We start from the raw sequence: 26,194 nt of genomic DNA on the forward strand, positions 1-26,194 counted from the left end.
TGAGTGGGGTCTGGAGAAGAGGCGGGGTCTGGAGGGGGAGGCCTTAGCAAGAGGGTCCTGGAGGGATGGTTTCTTACTAATTAAACTCTCCACCAAAACAAAAATGTGTGGCAGTGGTAGCTCAGTGGTAGGGTGCTTGCCTAGCATGTGTGAGGCACTGCGTTTGATCCTCAGCAACACATAAAAATAAATAAAATAAATGCATTGTGCCCTTCTACAATTAAAAAAAAATGAACAAAACTAAGCAAAGATTAAAGAAAAAATGTGGTTCATTATTAAAAATATAGGGGATGTATTTTTAATAAATTCTGGCTTTGTAAGAAGTAATATATTTAAACCTAAGCGGCTCAGAAGGCTGAGACAGAAGGATCTTGAGTTCAAAACCAGTCTCAACAAAAGCAAGGCAGGAAGAAACTCAGTGAAACCCTATCTATAATACAAATTAGGGTTGCCCCACACCAGGCATCTCCCTCAGGCTGCTCTGAGGAGAATGGAACCCCGGGTGTCCCTAGAGACACAACCCAAAAGGCTCCCCACACCAGGAGTCTTCCTCAGACAACTCTGAAGAGAGGGGAACCCCGGGCATCACTAGAGACGTGACACAAGAAAGTCCCCACACTGGCGTCTCCTCCAGACCACTCTGAGGAGAAGGGAACCCCAGGCCTACTTAGAGACATGACCTGTGAGGGTCCCCAACCCTGGCAGGATTGGGGAAATCCTGGAAACCCTAGAAACATGCCACACGAGGGTCCCTAAGGTGGGCTGCGCTGAGGACAAAGAAACCCTAGGTATTCCTAGAGCCATGACTCACGAAGCCTCTAAGCCAAGAGTCCCCTGAGGCTGCTCTGAGGAGAAGATAGCTCCGGGAGTCCCTGGAGGCATGACCCACGAGGGTCCCCAACCTGGGTGTCTCTCTCAATCTGCTCTGAAAATGGAGCTCTGTCCCACTCTGTGGAGTGACCCAACATTCCAGTGAACTGGGGCTATCCCTGGTTGGTCCTGAGTGGGAAGCCAGCTCTCCTCACTCTCAGGGAGGAAGCATTAAGATGGCGGCGAGGCCCTGCCCCTTCTTGACCACGCCCCTTTGGCCATGTGCAAATGCTCCAGGAGGGAGCTGCTCAGGGCTCAGAGGCCGAGCCTCTCCCAACTCCCTGGTGAATGTCAGTGCCTTCTTCCACTGAATAAAATCTATTCCCCCTGCTGTAACTAGGTCTGGCTATGGCACCTTGAGTAGCTGAATTTCAGGAGAGGAGAAATGGAGTCCAGGAGAACCCCTCCCTGCACTCCACCAGGCCAAGGGCTGCAGCAGCCTGAGACAGGTGGCACAGAGGGAGGCTTCCACAGGGAGTCTACACACTCACTCAGGCGCCCAAGGGCAGAGACCACCTCAAAGGCTTCTGGGACATGTAGTCTTTGAGACAGAGTGACTTAGCCAGGGTCTGCCCATTTTAGAATCAGGAATTTTAAGAAAAATCTGTTAATTCTCAGCCCAGGGTGAACACTGTAGAAGGGTAGAAGAACCTGAGCTCAGACCAAATTCCCAGTAGCCTCGGAGAGCATTCTAGGTCATTCAGTCTGTCCTGTCTGTCCAGCTGTCACCATAGATGCCTCAAGAAGCTGCAGGCTACACAGATTCAGGGTTCTCAGGGATTCTAGACAGTGTAGTCTGGTGCTCTGCCCACACCGTCTTTGCCCTTCAGGACCATGGAAGCTGTGTGCCATGTGCTGGCCCAGGCACCCTGGAGGACCCTAGAAGTGGACTCTGGTGTTCTACCCATGCAGCCCTCACCACATAAGCCAGAGGCTACAAGTAGCACATTTACCCTCATACCCCCAGGATTCTGGGTAGTGCAGTCTTGTATTCTACAATGCAGCCCAGCTGCAGAGGTCTCTGTGAGCTGCAGGCTACTCAGGCACCCCTAGTGGATTCTGAACAGTGTAGTCTAGCATTCTGACCATTCAACCCTCACTCCAGAAGTCTATGGGGGCTTCAAGTAGAACATTCACCCTCATACACCCACACAGAATTCTGGGCAGTGTAATCCAGTCTTCTACAATGCAGCCCCCATCCCCTGCAGCAGTCTATAGAAATTTTAGGCTACACAGTCATTCAGGCATCCCTAGGGATTATGGACAGTTTAGTCTGGTGTTCTGCCAATGCAGCCATCACTGCAGTGAATACTGGGAGCTGCAAGCCCCCAAGGATCATGGGTATTATAGCCTGGTGCTATGTTCAACTGTACAGTGACTACTTAGAGCTCACAGCCCTCAGGAATTCTGAGTATTGTAGTCATTTCTACTCAGTCAGCCCTGATCACAGAGGTCTCTGAGAGCTGTGGGACATTGATTATTCTGGAATGTGCAGTCCATCCTACCTAAGTGGACTTCACCATCAAAGCTCTTAGATCTGTGTAGCACAAGCCTGCCTAGACACCCCTGGAAGTCTGTGTAGTGTAATACAAAGCTTGATCCAGCAGTACTCAAAAGGTAGATGTCTGGGAGCTGCAGGCCCCCAGGGATTCTGGGTAGCATAGTCTTGCCTTCTGCCTCCACAGCCCTCACTGTGGAAGCCTCTAAGAGTTCCAGGCCACATAGACATGGGTACCTCCAAGAAATCTAGGTAGTATACTTCAGCTCCCTACCCTGCAGTCCTCACTATTGCAGATCCTGGAAAATGTGATCCCCCCTGAGGATTCTGGATAAGGTACTCCAGTGTTTTGCCTACATGCCCCTACTGCAAGGGCCATGAGAACTGAAGGCCACATGCTTGCCTTGGTACTGAAGACCTCACTGTGGAAGCCTCCTGGAATTGCAGGCAGCACACTCACCAGTGTGTCCCCAGGAATTGTAGGTAGTGTAGTCTGACCTGCATAATGCACAGCTCTCACTTGGGAGGCCTGTGGGAGTTGCAGGCTGCATACTCACCTGGGCAACACACCTCACCAAGGATTCTGGATATTTTAGTTAAGCTCTCAGTCCAATAGTCCTCACAACAGAGGATCCTGAGAGCCGCTGGCACTGAGATTTGTGGGTAATATAGTCCTATGTTTTTCCTACTCACTGCAGAAAATTCTGAAACTCAAATTCCCCCTTAGGATTGTGAGTAATGCAGTTCAATAGTTTGCCCACTCACCACAGAGGATTCTGGGAGCTGTAGTCCCTGACGATTCTGGATAATGCAGTCTAGGGTTTGCCTGCACAGTCCTGCTGAGGGTCACAGGAGCTGAAGACCCCATGCTTTCCCTGGTACCCTGGAGATTCTAGGTAGTGTGCTCTAACAATAAAACTGACACCACAGAAACCTATGGGACTTACAGGGTCAGGGTATATAGGCATCCCCAGAAATTCTGAGCATTGAAGTCTGGTATTCTGCCCTTGCAATTCTCACTCCAGAGGCTCTTGTGCAGAGCAGGCACCCAAAAGTAATTGGTAGCATAGTTTGATATTTTGTCAATTCAGCCTTCTCTGCAGAAGTCTCAGCAAGCTGCAGGTCCCCAAGAATTATGTATAGTACAGGCTGTCATTTGACCTATACTGCCCTCACTTCAGAAGACTCTGGTTACTGCAATGAGGATTCTGTAGTTACCCAGGATTCAGGGTAGTGCAATCCATCATAATCTTTACATCTCTCACCCTAGAGGCTCCTGAGAGCTTCTTACTGCATTTTCATGAGCCCTTACCCTCAGGCCCCAGTGAGACTCCAGGCACTGGGCCCTGCCTGCACCACCTTGAGGGAGCATTTGTGTCCTTAGACACTCAAGTCACACAAAATACATTGACATACCATGATAATGAGCAGTCAAAGCCTCAATAAGAAATACTGTTGTTGTTGTGGGGCTGGGGATGTGGCTCAAGCAGTAGCGCACTCGCCTGGCATGCACTGGGGTGCTGGGTTTGATCCTCAGCACCACATAAAAATAAATAAACATGTTGTGCCCACCGAAAACTAAAAAATAAATATTAAAAAAAGAAATACTGTTGTAAAATAAGTTCTGCTAAAATATGACCTGAGAAAGTTAAGAACATGGCAGAACTTACTTCTCAGCACACCAGGCAGTACACAGGAAGATTCTTCCTCATGTTTTCCTCACATGGACCTCAGTCATCCTGAATCCATAGTCTCCATGGGTAGGTGCCAATGATAAGGAAGCTCTGGTCTTCACCATAGATATATCCACCAGGCATCCCCAGGCCATGGTATCTTTCTAGGTGTGTTCCCAGGATTTAAAAAAAATAAAATTGGTCTACGCCTTAGATAGAGCCCCTAGGAGTCCCTAGATGTGGCATCTCTCAGGTGGGTCCCCATGAGAAGAAAGTTTGATTAGAGCACAGAACACAGCCCCCAAAAACAATTGATCAGAGAAAGTGGCCCCCCGCTGGCCACTGTAGACAGTGCAGGATGCTGGGTGTTCACTGTTCAGAGCTGCACCCCCTTGTGCTAGGCACAGTGAAGCTCTAAAATTCATACTTCTGACTATCCCAGGTCATGATTTTGGAAATCAAAAAGAAATAGAGCCTATCATCCTATGTCTTGATCAGAATGAATGCAGATAGCAAGCAGCAAAATACATAGCCCATAGACAAAATTTCATTGATTTCAGCAATCATGTAGAGGAAACAGTGAAATTTATAAACTGGAATAAGAAAAATTTTAAAACATTAATATTTCAAATAGAGACCCCAAATTTGAAGTACTTTCATGTAAGTCTTAAAGTACAATCATTCTTTCAGAAAATCTTGAAATGTTTAGAAAGAAATCAAATGAAATATAAATAAATACAGATATACTTTGTTCAGGTCTCAATATAATTAAGATGAAATTATCTCAAACCTGACCTGAACATTCAGTGCATTCCAGAAATTCCCAAAAAGCTGTTTTTAAACCTAGACTAGACAGCACTGACTGCAAAAGGACACACTTCAAGAAGCCACACATATGGATGCCAGAACCTATCAAAATACTGTCTAGACTTGCATTTAAAATGGGAAACTGTAAAACTATAGAAGATGTGCATGACCACATGTTTCATGATGAGGTTCTAAATACAGCCCCCCCCAAAAAAAAAATCCATGAAAGCTGGGGATGTGGCTCAGTGGTTAAGCACCCCGGGGTTCAATCCTTGCTACCAAACGAACAAATAATAACAACAACAAATCCATGAAAGAAAAACCTGATAATGAGGAAAGTATTGAACTGCTCTGTTAAAAAAATCATATTAATGAAATAAAAAGACAAGTCAAATACTGGGGGAAACGTTGGAAAGTATATGTCTAAAACAAACTTGTGTACAAAATATAGTAACACACTCAACATTAACACAACATAATGGGTAAAGATCTGAACAGACAATGCACAAGAAAGATACAAGATGGCAAAGAAGCATAGAAATGACTCTTAGTATCACCTGTCATGAGGAAAGCACAAACTAAAACCCCAAGGTGCACTGCACACCTACCGAGCTGCTACGGTCTTTACTAAGTGCAGTATCAACCATGAGGATGATGAGCAGCCACAGGAACTCTTATGCATTGCTGGTACAACACACAACAGCTCACCACTATCAAAAAAAATGGCCATTTTCCCCAAAGTTAGACATGGTGTCACCACATGGTCCAAAAAAGATAGGCAACTGCCTCAAAAATATATATCTAGATAACAGCAGGCAATTACATTTAGTAGTTCTATTCACAATGTCCCAATACCTTAAGCAATCAGGATATGCTTCAATGGGTGAACAAATAGCATAAGTGCTATGAATTCACACCATGGAGGCCCTGGTGTCTCTGACTTCCCCCAGGTCTCTACTTTGGTCTGGAACCTGGACTGCCCTTATCTTTGCATACCTCACAGAGGGAAAAGTGAATTCTGAATAGATACACCTATATATGCAACTGATAAACTCAGGCTCAGTATGCAGTTGCTGCCTATGGAAAGAGATTTCAAAGTTATGGATGTGGGTGGTAAACTCAGAAAAATGCAAGCACAACAACCCAGGCCTGCATCTTTGTCCATCCATAGGAGCTTCCAGGGATACAACAGACAAACATGGAGGCAACTCCAGGATCCCCAAAGAACCACATCTAGGGGAGAACCTGGAGGTGGCTGCCATTAGGGTCCCTATGACCCACCTCTGATTAGCTTAGAGGACATTATGCTATAGCTTCATACCCCCATCCCAATTTTTAATTTTATCTCTTTTCCACTGGTAGCAAATGCATCCTGAGCTTGGATTCTGTTGATTGATTAGCTTGTTTAGTATTGTAGAGAGAGCTGTGCCACTACCTAGTCCTGATGCACAACCTCTGAAATTCACTGTTCTGGTTATTCAACATATGTTTGCATATTTTAGCTAAAATAGAGCCCATCATCCCATGTTTTGATCTAAAAGGATGGTGCTATGGTTTGAATATTTTCCACCCATATTTTATGTCCCCAAAGCCCTGGATCCCAGAAAGTCCAGGGCTGAACAAACCACCCCTCATATTCTCTTTCAGCTCCCCTCTTGCCATCCACACCTTGGAACAGCCAAAATATCTCTTTTAATCTCAGCAGGGAGAGTCCCTCAGGAATGTACAGAAGATGATACTCCACTTGGTCATGGTGTCTCACCTATGCCCACTGGGCCTGGCTAGCCCTTTGAGAGAGTGAGCATAGAACAAGCTTGGGGTAATCCAAGACAAAGTCAGATAGGTGGAAAGGAAGGGGGCTGGTGGTCAGTATACTGAGAGTAGACACCGTTTCCCATAGGGGCTGAGCACAAAAAATAAGGAGGGGCTTCCTGCCTCCATCCAAATGACCTCTGGACACTGCACAGGTACCCCTTCCCAGGAGGTCCTGTCCTAGTCAAGGGTCAACTGCAGGGTGGTGCCTGACTCTAATCCCATCAGTTTAGGAGACTGAGGCAAGAAGATTGCAAGTTCAAAGTCAGCCTCAGCAATTTAGCAAGGCCCTAAACAACTCTGTGACATCATGTCTCTAAATAAAATATTTTAAAAGGCTGAGGACATGACTCAGTGGTTAAGTACCTCTGGGTTCAATTCCTGGTCCAAAAAAAAGATAGCCTGAAACTGGGGTGGTTTTGCCAATTCCTGAGATGCACTCAAGGTTTATTTCCTATTGTCTCTGGGCAAAGTATTTAGCATCTCTTTAGTGGTCAGAATGTTTTAACAATTACAACTTCCTAAGCTCCAGTTTGACTCACACATTTAGTTTAACTCTGACCAAATTAAAAGGTTTCTTTCTTTCTGCTCTGCTTTATGATCTTTGATTATTACACCAAATTTGGCTAAAAGCTGCCAGCAATATTCATGTCACTGCCTGAATTCTGTGTTGCCTTGAAATTTCTTCTGCCAAATTAATTACTCCATCATCTTTAAATCTAGCCTCACAGAACATCTCAGAACATAGGCAAACTGTAGACAACTTTTTAGAATATAACAAGAATGGCCTCTCATCCAATTTCCAACAGAGGCCTTTTCCTCTGAAACCTCATGGGCTCAGTCTTTACTATCTACAGCTATTTTATTAGTTTAATGTGTTATAGTAAGGATAAAACATTAAGAGCCAGGTGGCAGCTATTTTATTAATTTTTTTTGTTTGTTTTTTGGAGAGGGTGTAAGAAAGTCCATCATACAGCTATTATATTAGTGTTGGATGCTATACTACAGAAATTATTTTAATGTTAGAAGCCACAGTGTAGCTAATATATCTGTTGTAGATGCTACAGTGTGTATATTGATTTTAGATGCTATAGTATAATATAGAATATTATATTATTATTATAATATATAGTATAATATAGTATAATATAGAATATTATATTATAATATTCTATATTATACTATATAGTATAATGTAGAATATTATATTATTATTATTGATATAATATTAATATTAAACCCTACAGGGAAGCTATCATAATAGTTTTAGATGCTACTTTATGGGTATCGTATTAATATTAAAGGCCACAGAGGAACCACCTTGTCAGTTTTAGAAGCTATAGTTTGTGTGTGTGTGTGTGTGTGTATAGTATTCATTTTAGATGCTGTAAAATAGACAGCATTTTAATATTAAAAGCCACATGGTACCTATATATTAATTTTTAATGCCATAGTATGCATATCATATTAATATTAAGGCTGCAAGGTAAGATATTATTTTAGTTTTTAATGCTATTGTATGAATATCTTATTAACAATAAAGCCACAGGGAAGCTATTATGTCACTTTTGGATGCTACAAATAGATGTCATATTGGTGTTTAAGGCCACAGAGCAGCTACTCTATTAATTTTAGATTCTATACTATGGATCTCTTATAAGTATTAGGGACAAAAAATGCAGCTATTTTATTAGTTTTAAATGCTATATGTGGATATCATATTAATACCTTAGGCACATTGCCAGTTATTATATTAGTATTAGATGCTATAATATGAATATTGTATTAATATTAAAAGCCACAGGAGAATGATTATATAAGGCCATAGGGAAGCTATTACATTAGTTAGAGATGCTACATTGAGGCTATAATATTAAATCCCAGGGCAACTAATATCAATTTTTGACGCTATTATATGGATAATATTTAAGTATTAAAGGTCATGGGAAACTATTAGTTTTATACACATTGTATACCTATTATGTTAAAGGCAACAGGCAGCTATTCTATCAGTTTTACATGCTATAATATGGACATTATATTTGTATTAAAGGCCACAGTATGGGCTGGGGTTGTAGCTTCGTGGTAGAGCACTTGGCTAGCATGTGAGAGGCACTAGGTTCAAATCTCAGCATTGTATATAAATAAATGAAATTTTAAAAGGTCCATCAAAACTAAAAAAAAAGATGTAAAAAATGCCATAGTACAGTCATTTTGTCAGTGTTAAATATATTAATATGGATAAGTTATCAAGATTAAAGGGAATAGGAAAGATATGATATCAGCTTTAAAATACTATCATCATTAAACACCACATAGGACAGCTCTTATATCAGTTTTAAAAGCTCTTATAGATATCATATTAATATTATAGGCCACAAAGCAAATATTATGTCACTTTTAAGTGTTATAGAATGTATATTAGTATTAAAGGACACAGGGCAGCTGTGCTATCAGTTTCAGTTGCTATAGTAAGGAGATTATATTAATATTAAAAGTCACAGGGAGGTAATTTATCAATTTTTGATGCTACATTAAAAGTATTAAAGCCACAGGACAGGGCTGCGGTTGTAGCTCAGTGGTACAGTGCTTGCCTAGCACATGTGAGGCACTGGGTTCGATCCTCAACACCACATAAAAATAAACAGATAAAATAAAGGTATTGTGTCCATCTACAAAAGTAAATAAAAACAACTAACACAAAATTTTTTTTAAAGTCACAGGGCAGCTATTATATTGGGTTTATAGGTCACTATATGAATATTATACTAATATTAAAGACAAAGGGCAGCTACTATGTTAGTTATAAATATCATAGCATGAATAGTATATTGATATTTAAGGCCACATGAAAGATAGTATATTGCTTTTAGATGCTATATATGGATATCATATTATTATTAAAAGCTGCAAGAGGGGCTGTTGTTGTGACTCGGTAGTAGAACACTTGCCTATGTGAGGCACTGGGTTTGAACCTCAGCATCACATAAAAAAACAAACAAATAAAATGAAGGCATTGGGTCCATCTATAACTAAAAAAAATTTTTGAAAGCTACAAGATATATTACATCAGTTTTTTAGATGTTATTTAATGAATATCATATTAGTACTAAGAGCACTGGGCACATATATTAGTTTTAGATGTTATAATATAGATATACTATTAATACTAAGAGCCACAGGGTAGCTATTATATTAGTTTTAGATGCTATAATATGAATATTGTATTAATATTAAAGGCTACAGGGCTGTTACTATATTATTTTTAGGTTTACAGGATGGATATAATATTAACATTAAATTCCACATTTCAGCTAATATATCAGTTTTAGATGCCATAATATGGATATCATATTAGTTATAAAGTTCACAGAGGAGCCATTATATCAGTTACAATTCCATAGTATAGATGACATATTAGTATTAAAAGGGCACAAGGCAGCTCTTATTTCAGTTTTAACACTAATATTACATGCACACTATGGCATACCAAACTGATATGATCACTGCCTTTTGGCCTTTAATATTAATATCCATTCAGTGGCCTATAAAACTAATATAAAAGCTGCCCTGTGACCACATTATGATATTATATTAATATTAAAGGCAACATGACAGCTACTATATTAGTTTTAGTTGCTGTACTATGGATATTATAGTTGTATTATTACAGTGGTCCACTTTATACTTTGAATATAGCCCTTTATGCTCTGCCACTGTAAGGTCCTTGCTTAGCATCTGGATGGATATCTTAAATGACAGCTGCCATTTTAAGGAAAAAGTTTCACTTTCCCACGCAAGGCCCTTTCTGAGAAAGGCTCATCACTCCCCCATACCAACCCAAACCTTAACCTTTAGTATTAGAATCCTCCGGGCTCTGAATCCTGTACCTGCCCTATAAAAATCCCAGAATTCAAGCCTGTTTTGCCTCTCTTTCCTACAGACATATGGCCATTATTTGTCAGCTCTGACAAACTCTGGGGTGTATCTCTGCCTGGTCTCCATCTTTCATTTCTCGATTACCCATCTCTTGTTCCTTGCTTTCCCTTCATCCACTGTAACTATCTTTTAATATAGTAGAATATTTTTTAAATAAATGACTAATATAGTAGAATATTGAAATTGAAAGCAGTTGTCTTTTTTTTTAAATTCTTTTGGTTTGGGTTGTAGATGGATACAATACCTATTATTTATTTTATGTGTTAGGAAAGTATTCTACCACTGAGCCAAAACTACCACCTCCCCTACCAACTTATTTTTTAAAAGGACATATTTCTTGGGGCTGAGGTTGTGGCTCAATGGTAGAGCACTTGATATATATATATTTCTTTATTTCTCTCTCTGCTCCTCCTTAATCTCTCCCCTCCCTAATCTCAGGGGAAACAGGATTACCTTTCCCATTTAGGAAGATTTCTCTGTCCTTAAGTACACACACATCCACCTCAGGAATTAAGTCATACAGAATTTGGGGATGGTACAAGAAGATCTCAGAAATTACTATCTCTGAAATTAACAAGTAAATTACAATTCCAGACAGAGAACACATGCAATGTAGCTTTTGAATAATCTCTCTAAAAGGCCTCTGTTCCTGATGGGCAGAATCATAGACTTTGGGACAGGAGTCCCCTGTGTTTCTCCTTCGCTATCAAAGCAATAAATCTTCTTTTTCCTTTTTCTCAAAAATGTGCACTCATTATAGGATTGACATTGAGGATAAGAACTGAGTTGTGGAAACAGTATTAAAGACCAGAGTGCAGGCTTATGTTAGTTTTGGATACTATAGTATTGATATAATAATACCATTAAAGGTTATATGGTAGCTATTAAATTAATTCTAGATGCTATTTATGAATATTACATTAGCATAAAAAGTCAAAGGGCCACTATTATATTATTTCTAGGCAGTATTGTTTTAGTAAGATTTTTTTTGTCACTGTGTCTAAAATTTGTGACAAGAACAATTTTAGAGAATAAAAATTTTGATTTTGCACTCACAGTTTCCAAAGTCTCCATTCACAGAAAGTGGATTCATGTCTCTGGGCCTGAAGTGAGACAGAACACCATCACCTCACCCAAGGGTATGGAGGAGGAGAGCGGGTCAGGACATGCCAAACAGGAAACAGGAAAGAGAGACCAGGGAAAAAATATATTCCCAAAGGAATGCCTCCAGTGCTCCTCCAACCACACTTTACCTACCTATAATTATTAAGTTTTCCTTATGGGTGAATTAACATGTTGATCAGTTTAAGGCTGTCACTATCCAATCATTTCACCTGAAAACTTTCTTGCATATTCTCCCACATGAGTTTTCATATCTAAACCATTGTATTCTGACCCTGGCCCAGAAAAGCTCAGGTCCACTCACAATGCAAAATATTTGAGTCCATTTCCAAGAAACAATATTTTCTCATATTCTCATTCTCTCCCTCCCCTCCCCTCCCCTCCCCTCCCCTCCTCCTCTCCTCTCCTCTCCTCTCCTCTCCTCTCCTCTCCTCTCCTCTTCTCTTCTCTTCTCTTCTTCTCTCTCTCTCTCTCTCTCTCTCTCTCTCTCTCTCTCTCTCTCTCTCTCCCTCTCTCCCTCTCTCCTTTTATTACCAGGGGTCAAACCCAGGGCTTTGTGGATGCAAGGCAGATGCTTGCCACTGAGCTATATCCCAGCCCAAGAGTCCAGCATACTCAAAAGGCCAAGTCCAAAGTCTCTTATGAAATTCAAGGCAAATTCTCTGCAATGAGCTCCCATAAAAAGCAAAAGCAAGTTACATAAAAATCAACAAATAACAGCACAGGGTCTTTTAAAGAAGGGGTGATGTCAAGGAGAGATAGATGAGGATGGTGGAAACATAAGGTTAAGAGAATAATTATATAAAATAAGCCCACTGTACTGACTCCCCACATGCTTTCTTTGCCAAAAAAGCAATCTGCGTGCAACCCTGCCTAGCCTGGGGGGACCAGATAGGTCACATTCCTGCTTCTTCCTGCCCTTAGGCACATATGTAGGGGGTCTGGGGTATATAAAAGAGCAAGACACACCCATCCCCACAGACATTCAATTCTGAGCTCCCTTCTCTTTGGAGAAGTCTATCTTCATTTCTTTCTTAAATAAAACTTGGTTTCTATGCTTACCTAAGCATTTCATGGGTGTTTAATCTTCAACATCAGGGAAACAAGGACCTGTTCTTGATATCCAAGACTGGTACCAGTGGGACCAAACAAACACTAACACTCAGTTGGGCACACAAAACCTATAGTTCCACAACCAGCATCTGAGGCACATGGCATGGTGATGTTCTCTCCAAAAGGGCTTGTGCAGCTCTGCCCTATGGCTTTGCTGGTTGCAACCCACAAGACTCTCTCAGCTTATACATCTGTTTGATTCCCACAGCTTTCCTTGGCAGACTCTCCATGGTACTGGAATCTCTTAATCTTGGGGGTCTCCACTACAGTTCCAGCTGCCTTCTCACTTCATATATCACACTCTCAGAGGCTACCCACAGCAACTAACCATTTTTCTGGCCTCCCAGGTTTTCCTTTGAAATCGCAGTGAAAGCCTCCATAACTCCCTAACTCCAATGTCCCCCAATCAAAAAAAAAAAAAAAAGAAGATAATAGAAAAAGCAACTTGGTTGATGCCAAGTTCTTTTACCATCTCAACCAGTAGGCAAGATTTCTATGACTATGGCTGTAGTATCCTCTGAGTGCTTAGCATGGTGAAACAACTTCCCAACCCCCTTATTCAAGCAGGTGCACAAATGGTCTCAAAGAATTGTTATTTTTATAACCTTGAGCCAGAGATAGGTGAGATCTTTTCAATTCCTAAGATGCCCACAAGCCATCTTTTATATTGTCTCTGGGTAAAGTAATTTAGCATCTCTGCAGTGGTAATGTCCTGAACAATAACAACTTCCTTCACCCCAGTTTTACATTTTTCTGGGCAAAGTGGAAATTGTTAAAATCTTTCTGCTCTGCTTCCTGATCTGATCCATAGTAAATTTGACTAAAGGTCACCAGCAATATCCATCTCACTACCTGAATGCTGTGTTGCCTTGAAATTTCCTTTGCCAGATTAATTAGCTCATCACCTCATAGAATGTCTCAGGACACGGGCAAAATGTAGACAACTTCCTAGCAAGAGTGTAATATGAATGCCCTCTAGTCGTATTTCAATAGAGTCCTCTTCCTCTGAAACCTTACAACTCCATTCTTTGTTTTTTACAATCCTATTGGCATTTTAGACTTCTGAGAAACACCAGAATCCCTCATTAAGCTCCACCTGCAACTTACTAAACCTTTTCCAGCTTTATCTCTAAATATTTCAAACTTCCTCTCCCAACAAACCATCTCCAAAGACTACTGAATCGTATAGATTATTCACAGCAAAAACCCATTCACTGATTTAGTCAGCTTTTTCACCACTGTGACCAAAAGATCTGACAAGAAAAATTTTAAAAAGGAAAAGCTTATTTGCTGCTCATGGTTTCAGAGGTCTCACTCCAAAGGCACACAACTCAATTGCTCATTTAAAAAATTTTTAGTAATCAATGGACTTTTATTTATTTATATGCAGTGCTGAGAACTGAGGAAACAGCAGTGCACCAACAGCTGCAGGATGTGAGATACCAGCAGTCTCAGGCATTACTAGGAGAACATGTGGCATGGCCATTTTGGAAGATTATGTGCCAGTTCTTCCCAAAGCAAAAAGTCCAATCTATAACCCAACAGTGTCCCTATAAGTCATCTTCTTTTAGAGAAATTCTTTGAAAAAGTATGTCAAAACAAAACTAGTATGTAATTATGAATAGCAGCTCTATGATGCTGATCAAATCATAAATAAGAATGTCCTCCCAGGGCTGGGGATGTGGCTCAAGCGGTAGCATTCGATCCTCAGCACCACATACAAATGGCCCGGGTTCGATCCTCAGCACCACATACAAACAAATATATTGTGTCTGCCGAAAACTAAAAAATAAATATTAAAATTAAAAAAAAAAGTCCTCCCATACCTACATGCATAACCAACACAGAATATAAAGGAATGAACCTACAGAGAAATAGATAAATTCTACCTGGTACACTAAGTGAAATAAGCCAGGCTGAAGAGGCTACATACTGTATGGTTTACCTTTCATGACATTCTAGAAAAGACAAAATTACAGAGGAAGAGTTGTGCAGGATTAGGCCCAGGTGCCTAATAATTCCAATGCAACCATTTAAATATGATCCAAAGTGCATGTACTTTTCTAATGAATCCAACAAATATGAGAGAAATACTCAACTGCATTCTGAAAGCCACTTTATAAGCACATAGGGGCACCAACATTAGGATAAAATGTAATCATGGCATTTACTACATGAAATAACCCTAAATACTAATAAATACATAATTTCAAAAGAAAGACAAATTTCTGAAATCAAAAGCAAATTGATACATTTTTAAATCATATTTTGAACAGAGGCAAACACTTAAAAGAGGTCTCCCACAGAATTTTTGACAACATAAAGTATCATGCTTCTTAGAAGGCCCATCCCTTTGTATGCAAGGAATAAGATAACTTTCTAATGAATATAGAACTTTAATAGGACATATGGAAATGCTTTCTAAATTTGAAATGTCATCATCCCTCTTCTCTTTTAAAACTGATTTGAAATTTTCTTAGAATAATTTCATATAAATTTGGAAGAGGCACTTTGGTATATGTGTATATGTGTAAATACATGATCTTTTTAAAAAATTTTTTCTTTATTTTTAGTTGTAGTTCAACACAATACCTTTGTTTTATTTACTTATTTTTATGTGGAACTGAGGATCAAACCCACGGCCTCACACGTGCCAGTCGAGTGCTCTACTGCTGAATCACAACCCCAGCCCCAATACATGATCTTTTGAAACTATATCTCTCATGTTTGAGTCCTGTCAAAGACATCTTCTGTGTGTGTGGTGCTGGGATGGACTCCATGGCCTCTCACATGCCAGGCAAGTGCTCTGCCACTGAGCTGCACACCCAGTCTCAAACATGTCTTAATAAATGGAAATTAATTAAAATCATTTGATTATGAACCTTTCCAAACAAGACAATTCTCTCAAACAAAACAATTCTCTCAATCAAAAACAAAGTAAGCTAAAAGAAATTTTTAAAATATTCCTTATTGGTGCAATTAAATAGAAAATGAATAAAAAATAGAAGTTCACAGAATTAAAAATCCTATACAGGGCTAGAGTTGTGGCGCAAAGGCAGAACATTTGCCTGGCAAGTGTTAGGCCCTGGATGGGATCCTGGGATCATCAGGGCTCAAGGCTGGCTGTCATCTGCCCTTTAACAAATTCTGATTTTATTTCAAATGTTCATGATCTATAGAGAATAAAAGAGAGAGAAAGGTGACTTCTAAATTTTTTTTTATGGTATGTCAAATTTTGATACTAGTCAAGATAATTCATCCAATGCAGGATGTCAGTGTTTATACAAAATATGTTATTTGTGCACCATTACAAATATACTGCCAATTAGCACATCAGCCAGGGAGCTGCTCATCCTAGACTAGCAGGGGCAGAGTCTGGAGGAGGGGAATGGAAGGTCAGAGGAGGGAGGGCCTGGAAGATAAGTGGGGTCTGGAGAAGAGTCAAGGTCTTAAAGAGGAGGAGGGTTGGGCTGGAGTTATGGCTCAGTGGTAGAGCACTTGCCTAGCATGTGTGAGGCACTGGGTTCAAACCTAGGCACCACATAAAAATAAACAAACATAATAAAGGCATTGTATCCATGTGCAACAAAAAAAAAATTTAAAGAGGAGGGGTGAGGTCTGCAGGAGGGGCAGGACAAGGGAAAGATCTGGAGGAGAGACAGGGTCTGAAGGAGGGGGAGAATGAGTCACAAGGGGGCAGGGCTTCACAGAAGTGTGGGACCTGAGGAAGGGACAGGCCCTGGAACATGAGTAGGACCTAGAGGATAGGCAGGGTAGGAAGGAGGGAAAAGGGTGGTTCAGGAGGACAAGCAGGGCCATAGAATATAGGTGGGGCCTAGAGGAGAGGCAGGGTCTGGAAGGGAAGGCCTTAGCAAGAGGGTCCTAGAGGGGTGGCTTCTTGCTAATTAAACTCTCCACCAAAAGAAAAACGTGTGCCTGTGGTAGCTCAATGGTAGAGCACTTGCCTAGCATGTGTGAGGCACTGTTTTTGATCCTCACCACTACATAAAAATAAATAAATAAAATAAATATATTGTGCCCTTCTACAACTAAAAAAATTTTTAAAAAAACTAAGCAGAGATTAAAGAAAAAGAAAAATGTGGTTCATGAATTCGGTTCCACAAAAAAAAAAAAGATATATTTTTAATAAATTCTGGCTTTGTTAGAAGTAATATATTTAAACTAAAGCGGCTCAAAAGGCTGAGGCGGAAGGATCTCAACTTCAAAACCAGCCTCAGCAAAAGCAAGGCATGAAGCACCTCAGTAAAACCCTGTCTCTATAATACAAAATAGGGCTGGAGATATGGCTCAGCAACAACAACAACAAAAACAACAACAAAAAGATAAGTATTGAGCTCAATTCCCAGTACACAACAGTAAAAATTAAATTTTTTTTAAGAGAGAGATGAGATGAGATGAGAGAGAGAGAGAGAGAGAGAGAGAGAGAGAGAGAGAGAGAGAATTTTTTAATATTTATTTTGTAGTTTTCAGCGGACACAACATCTTTGTTTGTATGTGGTGCTGAGGATCGAACCCGGGCCGCACGCATGACAGGCCAGCGCGCTACCGCTTAAGCTACATCCCCAGCCCCTAAAAAATTTTTTAAAAATAACATAGTGGGCTATTAAGATATGTACTTTTCAATTTTTTTCTACTATTTTAACACTGCAAGAAAAAGCAAACCATTTAAACACTAAGAAAAACAAGGAAGTGGACTGGGGTCCCCTTCTCTTAGGCTGTACATTCCTCCCTCCCTACACATTCCCACTTCCTCCCTGCTAGGTTCCCTAGAAACCACCCTGGGTCACTATATTAAGATGATGAGGGTCATAGCCTAAGGAAGGGTCACTGCTGCACAGGGAGCCAGGATGAAATTGTGAAGGACAGAGTGGGGCTGACAGCCAAGGCTGCCCTCAGCTCTCAGGTCCAGGACAGGGTTTGCTCCTCATGCTTCCCACCATCCCCTCACCGGCTGCCAGAGCTGCCAGAAGCTTCTGAGCCATCTCTTTGAGGCTGTTCTGAGGAAAAGGGAATCACAGGTGTCCCTAGAGACATGACCCATGAGGGTCCCCATGCTACGCATCTCCTCAAGCTGCTCTGAGCAAAAAACCCCAGGCTTCCCTAAAAATATAACCCATGAGGTTCCCCAAGCCATACATCTCCCCAAGGCTACTCAGAGGAGAAGGGAACCCCAAGCATCCAAAAAGACATAAACCACAACCATGAGGGTCCACACACCAGGCATCTCCCTCAGGCCACTCTGAGGAGAAAACCCAGGGCCTACATAGAGTTGCAACCCCCAAGGCTCCCCATATCTGGTGTCTCCCTCAGGCCAATGTGAGGAGAAGGGAGCCCCAGGCATCCCTAAGACATGACTCACAAAAGTCCCTAAGCCAAGAGTCCGCGCTAAGGCTGCTCTGAGAAGGGAGCTCCCTGAGCCCCGGGAGGCATGACCCATGAGAGTCCCCAACCTGGGTCTCTCTCAATCTGCTCGGAGAAGGAAGCTCTGCCCTTCCATGTGGAGTGACCCAACACTCCCAGGAATGGGGCTCTCCCGGGTTGGTCCTGAGGGAGAAGCAGGATCCTCACTTTCAAAAAGGCGGCATTAAAGATGGCGGTGAGGCCCCACCCCTGATTGACCATGCCCCCTTAGGCCAAGCACAGCAACCCTGGCCACCACCCCAGGCAGCTCTGAGGAGAAGGGAACCCAGGGCTACTTAGAGATGTTACCCACAAGGCTCCCCAGGCCTGGCATATCCCTCAGGCTACAGTAAGGATGAGGCTGCAGTAAGGATAAGGCTGCCCCCACAGTGTCCCTAGAATGTGACCCACGAGGGTCCCCAAACCAGGCAACTCCCTCAGGCTGCTCTGAGGAGAATGGAACCCCAGGCATCCCTAGAGACATGACTCACAAAAGTCCCTAAGCCAAGAGTCCCCTGAGACTACTCAGAGGAGAAGGGAGTTCCATGAGTCCCTGGAGGCATGACCCATGAGAGTTCCCAACTTGGGTGTCTCTCTCAATCTGCTCTGAGAAGGGAGCTCTGCCCCTCCCTGTGGAGTGAACCAACACTCCTAGGACTGGGGCTCTCCTGGATTGGTCCTGAGGGGGAAGCCAGCTACTCACTCTCAAGTAGGCAGCCTTAAAGATGGCGGTGAGGCCCCGCCCCTGGTTGGCCACACCCCCTTCCGCCACACACAGCAACCCTGGCAAGGCCCCAGGCAGCTCTGAGGAAAAGGGAACCCAGGGCTACTTAGAGACCTGACTCACAAGGCTCCCCAGGCCTGGCATCTCCCTCAGGCTGCTGTAAGGATGAGGGAGCCCCCCAGTGTCCCTAGAATGTGACCCAAAATGGTCCCCACACCAGGCATCTACCTCAGGCTGCTCTGAGGAGAACAGAACCCTGGGCGTCCATAGAGACATGACCCAAGAGGGTGCCAGCACCAGGCGTCTCCCTCAGGCCACTCTGAGTTGAAGGGAGCCTCAGGCACCCCTAGAGATGTGGCCCACAAAGGTCCCAACACCCAGTGTCTCTCTCAGGCTACTGAGGAGAAGGAAACCCCAGGCATCCCTAGAGACACAACTCACGAAAGTCCCTAAGCCAAGAATCAATGCTGATGCTGCTCTGAGGAGAAGGGAGCTCCATGAGTCCCTGGAGGCATGATCCACGAGAGTCCACAACCTGGGTGTCTCTCTCAATCTGCTCTGAGAAGGAAGCTCTGCCACTCCCTGTGGAGTGACCCAACACTCCGAGGACTGGGGCTCACCCGGGTTGGTCCTGAGGGGGAAGCCAGCTCCTCACTCTCAAGGAGGCAGCATTAAAGATGGCGGCAAGGCCCTGCCCCTTATTGACCACGCCCCTTTGGCCATGCGCTGTGCAGGAGCTCCTCCCAGCTCAGAGGCGGGGCCTTTCCTGGCTCCCTGGTGAATGTCAGCACCATCTTCCACCCTCAGCAGTTACTGAATAAAATATGTTCCCACTGCTCTAACTAGGTCTGGCTGTGGCACCTGAGGAGAGGAATCTCAGAAAAGGAGAAATGGAGTCCAGGAGACACCCTCACTGCACTCCACCAGGCAAAGTATTGCAGCAGCCTGAGACAGGCAGGCAGAGGCACAGAGGGAGGTAGCTACAGGGAGTTTAGACCCTCAGCCCAAGGACTGAGGCCAGAAACAGACCACCTCAGAGTCTTCTGGGACATGTAGTCCTTGAGACAGAGTGATTTAGCCAGGGACTGCTCCAATTCAGAATCAGGGGTTTTAAGAAAATCTGTTAATTCCCAGCCCAGGGTGATCACTGTAGAAGGGTAGAAGAATCTGAGCTAAGACCAAATTCCCAGTAGCCTATGAGAGCATTCTAGATCATTCAGTCTGTCCTGCCTGTTGAGCTCTCACCCTGGATGCCTCTGGAGCTGCAGGCTACACAGATTCAGGGTTCTCGGGGTAGTAGTCTGGTGCTCTGCTCACACAGTCTTGGCCCTTCAGGACCATGGAAGCTGTGTGCCATGTGCTAGCCCAGACTCTCTGGAGAACCCTGGCAGTGGACTCTGTTGTTCTACGCATGTATTCCTCACCCCAGAAGCCTAGGGGTTGCAAGTAGCACATTCACCCTCATACCACCAGGATTCTGGGTACTGCAGTCTTGTATTCCACATTGCAGCCCAGCTGCAGAGGTCTCTGTGAGCTGCAGGCTACTCAGGCACCCTTAGTGATTCTAAACAGTGTAGCCTGGAATTCTGCCCACTCAGCCCTCACTCCAAAAGTCTATGGGGCTTCAAGTAGCACATTCAACCTCATACCCCCACCCAGGATTCTGGGTAGTGTAATCCAGTATTCTACAATGCAGCCCCCACTGCAGAGGTCTCTAGAAATTGCAGGCTACACAGTCACTCTGGCATCCCTAGGGATTCTAGACAGTGTATTCTGGTGTTCTGCCCATGCAGCATCACTACAGTGGATTCTGGGAGCTGCAAGCCCCCAAGGATCATGGGTATTATAGCCTGGTGCTATGTTCAATTGTACAGTGACTACTTAGAGCTCAGAGCCTCCAGGAATTCTGAGTATTATAGTCAGTTCTACTCAGTCAGCTCTGACTGCAGAGGTCACTGAGAGCTGTGGGCCATTGATTATTCTGGGTGGTGCAATCCATCCTATCTAAGTGGACTTTACCCCCATCATGGCTCTGGGATCTGTGTAGCATAAACCTACCTAGACACCCCTGAGGAGTCTGTGTAGTGCAATACAAAGTGTTCCCCGGCGGTATTCAAAAGGAAGGTGTCTGGGAGTTGCAGGCCCCCAGGGATTCTGGTAGTCTTGCCCTCTACCTCCATAGACCTCACTGTGGAAGCCTCTGAGAGTTCTAGGCCACATGGACACGGGGCACCTCCAAGAAATCTAGGTAGTATACTTCAGCTCCCTACCCTGAAACCCTCATTATTGCAGATCCTGGGAACTGCAATTCCCCCTGAGGATTCTGGATAAGGTAGTCCACTGTTTTGCCTACATGCCCCTACTGCAAGGGCCATGAGAACTGAAGGCCACATGCTTGCCTTGGTACTGAAGACCTCACTGTGGAAGCCTCCTGGAATTGCAGGCAGCACACTCACCAGTGTGTCCCCAGGAATTGTAAGTAGTGTAGTCTGACCTGCATAATGCAGAACTCTAACTTGGGAGGCCTCTGGAAGTTGCAGGCTGCATACTCACCTGGGCAACACACCCCAACAAGAATTCTGGATACTGTAGTTAAGTTCTCAGTCCAACAGTCCTCACAACAGAGGATCCTGAGAGCTGCTGGCACCGAGATTTGTGTGTAATTTAGTCCTGTGTTTTTCCTATTCACTGCAGAAAATTCTGAAACTAAAGTTTCCCCTTAGGATTGTGGGTAATGCAGTTCAGTGGTTTGCCCACTCACCACAGAGGATTCTTCTAGAAGCTAAAGTCTCTAATCCCTGCACATTCCTGCTAAGGATCACAGGAGCTGAAGACCCCATGCTTTCCCTGGGACCCTGGAGATTCTAGGAAGTGGGCACTACCAACAAAACCATCATCACCAAATCATCTGGGACTTACAGGGTTACAGGGTATGTAGGCATCCCCAGAGATTCTGAGCATTGAAGTCTGGTATTCTGCCCTAACAATTCTCACCCTCAGAGGCACCTGGGCAAAGCAGGCACCCAAAATTAATTGGCAGCATAGTTTGATTTTTTGTCAGTACACTCCTCACTGCAGAGGTCTCAGCAAGCTGCAGGTCCCCAAGAATTATGGGTAGTACAGTTTGTCATTTGACCCATGCTGCCCTCACTTCAGAAGGCTCTGGTAACTGCAATAAGGATTCTGTAGTTATCCAGGATTCAGGGTACTGCAATCCATCATAATCTTTACATCTCTCACCCTAGAGGCTCCTGAGAGCTACTTACTGCATTTTCATGAGCTCTTATTCTCAGGCCCCAGTGAGACTCCAGGCACTGGTCCTTCCCTGCACCACCTTGAGGGGGCATTTGTGTCCTTAGACACTCAAACCACACAAAATGCATTGACATACCATGATAATGAGCAGCCAAAGCCTCAGTAAGAAATACTGTTGTTGTTGTGGGGCTGAGGATGTGGCTCAAGCCTTAGCACACTTGCCTGGCATGCGCTGGGGTGCTGGGTTTGATCCTCAGCACCACAAAAAAATAAATAAACATGTTGTGCCCACCGAAAACTAAAAAATAAATATTAAAAAAAGAAATACTGTTGTAAAATAAGTTCTGCTAAAATATTACCTGAGAAAGTTAAGAACATGGCAGAATTTACTTCTCAGCACACCAGGCAGTGCACAGGAAGCTTCTTCCTCATGTTTTCCTCACATGGACCTCAGTCATCCTGAATCCACACTGGAACCTATCAAAATACTCTCTAGACTTGCATTTAAAATGGGAAACTGTAAAACTATAGAAGATGTGCATGACCACATGTTTCATGATGAGGTTCTAAATACAGCTCCCCCCCAAAAAAAAAATCCATGAAAGCTGGGGATGTGGCTCAGTGGTTAAGCACCCCTGGGTTCAATCCCTGCTACCAAACAAACAATAACAACAACAAAACCTTGAAAGAAAAACCTGATAATGTGGACTGTATTAAACTGTTCTGTTAAAAAAAAATCGTATTAAGGAAATAAAAAGACAAGTCAAAGACTGGGGGAAATGTTGGAAAGTATATGTCTAAAACAAACTTGTGTACAAAATATAGTAACACACTCAACAATAACACAACATAATGGGTAAAGATCTAAACAGACAATGCACAAGAAAGATACAAGATGGCAAAGAAGCATAGAAATGATACTCTTAGTATCACCTGTCATGAGGAAAGCACAAACTAAGACCCCAAGGTGCACTGCACAACTACTAAGCTGCTAGGTCTTTACTAAGTGCAGTATCAACCATGAGGATGATGAGCAGCCACAGGAACTCTTATGCATTGCTGGTACAACACACAACAGCTCACCACTATCAAAAAAAATGGCCATTTTCCCCAAAGTTAGACATGGTGTCACCATATGGTCCTAAAAATATAGAAAACTGCCTCAAAAATGTATATCTAGATAACAGCAGGCAATTACATATAGCAGTTCTATTCACAATGCCCCAAATACCTTAAGCAATCAGGATGTGCTTCAATGGGTGAACAAATAGCATAACTGCTATGAATCCATTCCACGGAGGCCCTGGTGTCTCTGAGCTCCCCCAGGTCTCTACTCTGGTCTGGAACCTGGACTGCCTTTAACTTTGCACACCTCAAAGGGGGAAAAGTGAATTCTGAATAGAAACACCTGTAAATGCAGCTGATAAACTCAGGCTCAGAATGCAATTGCTGCCTATGGAAAGAGATTAAAAAGTTATGGATGTGGGTGGTAAACTCAGAAAAATGCAAGCACAACAACCCAGGCCTGCATCTTTGTTCATAGGAGCTTCCTGGGGAACAACAGACAAACATGGAGGCAACTCCAGGATCCCCACAGAACCACATCTAGGGGAGAACCTGGAGGTGGCTCCCATTAGGGCCCCTGTGACCCACCTCTGATTAGCTTAGAGGACATTATGCTACAGCTTCATACCCCCGTCCCAATTTTAATTTCCTCTCTTTCCTCAGGTTGCATCCTGAGCTTGGATTCTATTGATTAATTAGCTTGTTTAGTGTTGCAGAGAGCTGTGCCACTAACTAGTCCTGATGCACAACCTCAGAAATTCACTGTTCTGGTTATTCAACATATGTTTGCATATTTTAGCTAAAATAGAGCCCATCATCCCATGTTTTGATCCATCAGAATCTTATCTTTATACCCTAATCTTTATCTTTATATCCTACAGTTACCACCCAGTTAATCTTTATCAGTGGATAATTAAGTTAATACTTTCATTAGGTTGGTGCACTGATGCAGGTTAATGCTCTCAGGATCCAGTCATTACACATCTAAATTTTCTCTCATTGACTCACATGAGATTTTTAAAGGACAACTCATATCTAAACCACAATAGCTATGAATACCATAAGAACATGAAAGGACACAGGGCAGCTATTATATTAGCCTTAGATGCTACACTATGGATATCATATTAGTATTAAAGATCATAGGGAGATACTATTTTGTTTTAGATGTTATAATATATATTATATTTGGATTACAGACCATAGGGCAGCTATTATATTAGTTTTTGATGCCATGTTGTGAATATTATTTTAATATTAGAGGCCATGATGTGGACATTATATTAACATGGAAGCTGTTGTATTAGTGTTCAAGTCCACTCTACAAATACTATATTTGTATCAGAGGCCACATGTGGACACAATAGCATCAAAAGCTACTATGGATAATACATTAGCATTAGAGGCTGCACATGAACAACATGTTAGTATTATCACTCCACCATAACAGTATTATGACACTGCCATATCCAGGAAGGTGGCACATACCCTCTGGTGGTCATTAGGACCCAGCACAGAATGCTTCAATTCAGTGGTGTATGGGCACCCCCTGACATTCCTGAGAAATGGATGAAATTCAGTACTGTATCTATATTACTCAAGGCCATGATTTTGGAAATTCAAACTAAAATGAAACCCAGTATCCTTGTTTTTTTAAGAAATGGTGATTGAACAAGTTATTCAAACCATATTGAGTGAAATGAATGTAGACAAAAACAGAAACTCCTACAAAAATTAATTCATAATAGTCCATAAATAAAATGTGGTAAAACTAAAAGAAATCTGAAAAAAAAATAAGAAAATCTATGTGATCTTAGATTTAGTGATGGTATATTTGTTTCTGGTATGAGGGGTTGAATGCAGGGCCTCACACATGCTATACAAACTTTCTAAGGCTGAGCTACTTCCCCAGTCCTTGATGATGAGTTTTAACTCACAATACCAAATACCAACTGACTGAAAAAAAAATACCAATAACATGGACTTTATAAAGTTCAATTTTTACGAAGTGCACTGTTGCAGGCCTACAATCCCAATTACTCAAAAGGCTGGGGCAGGAAGATTGCAAACTTGAGCCCAGCCTAGGAAATTTTTTAAAGGATGGGCTATAGCTCAGTGGTAGAGCACTTGCCTAGTTTATGTGAGGCCTGAGGTTCAATCCCCAGCACTACACACACACACACACACACACACACACAATTTTCCTACTCTGTAAAACATGGCAAATAGTTATACAAAATTATGTTCAGCATCCCATATCATCAGGGAATCATAAATTAAAACGATAGTGAGGTAGTATGACACAGCTATTAGAACTGCTGAACTCTAAGAAACAGCAGTGAACCAACAGCTGCAGGATGTGAGATACCAGCAGTCTCAGGTATTACTAGGAGAACATGTGGCATGGCCACTTTGGAAGATGATGTGCCAGTTCTTCCCAAAGCAAAAAAGTCCAATCTATGACCCAACAGTGTCCCTATAAATTATCCTCATTTAGAGAAATTCTTTGAAAAGGTATTTCAAAACAAAACTAGCATGTAATTATGCATGGCAGCTCTATGAGGCTGATCAGATCATAAATAAGAACGTCCTCCCATAGCTGAATGCATAACCAACACAGAATATAAAGGAATGAACTGTCAGCCTACACAGGACATAGATAAATCCTACCTGGTACACTACTAAGTAAAATAAGCAAGGCTGAAGAGGCTACATGCTGTATGGTTTACCTTTTATGACATTCTAGAAAAGATCAAATTACAGAGGAAAAGTTGTGCAGGATGAGGCCCAGGAGCCTCCCAGCACAGGAGTCTCCATGTACATGGAGTTGGGGTGCACCACCCTTCCTGTGGCTTTTCTCATGACCATCCTCCATCCTGAAGCTGCCCCAGAGTT

At 42.6% G+C, this 26,194-nt stretch overlaps 1 long non-coding RNA gene across 1 annotated transcript in view; it reads right to left on the reverse strand.

Moving 5' to 3' along the window:
- Nucleotides 1-26,194, reverse strand: part of LOC144374587 (uncharacterized) — a 40,469-nt gene that overhangs the window by 2,159 nt on the left and 12,116 nt on the right. The gene's annotated exons all lie outside the window — the stretch shown is intronic.

The sequence above is a fragment of the Ictidomys tridecemlineatus genome, unplaced genomic scaffold (genome assembly GCF_052094955.1).
Source record: "Ictidomys tridecemlineatus isolate mIctTri1 unplaced genomic scaffold, mIctTri1.hap1 Scaffold_765, whole genome shotgun sequence".
NCBI classification, from domain to species: Eukaryota; Metazoa; Chordata; class Mammalia; order Rodentia; family Sciuridae; genus Ictidomys; species Ictidomys tridecemlineatus.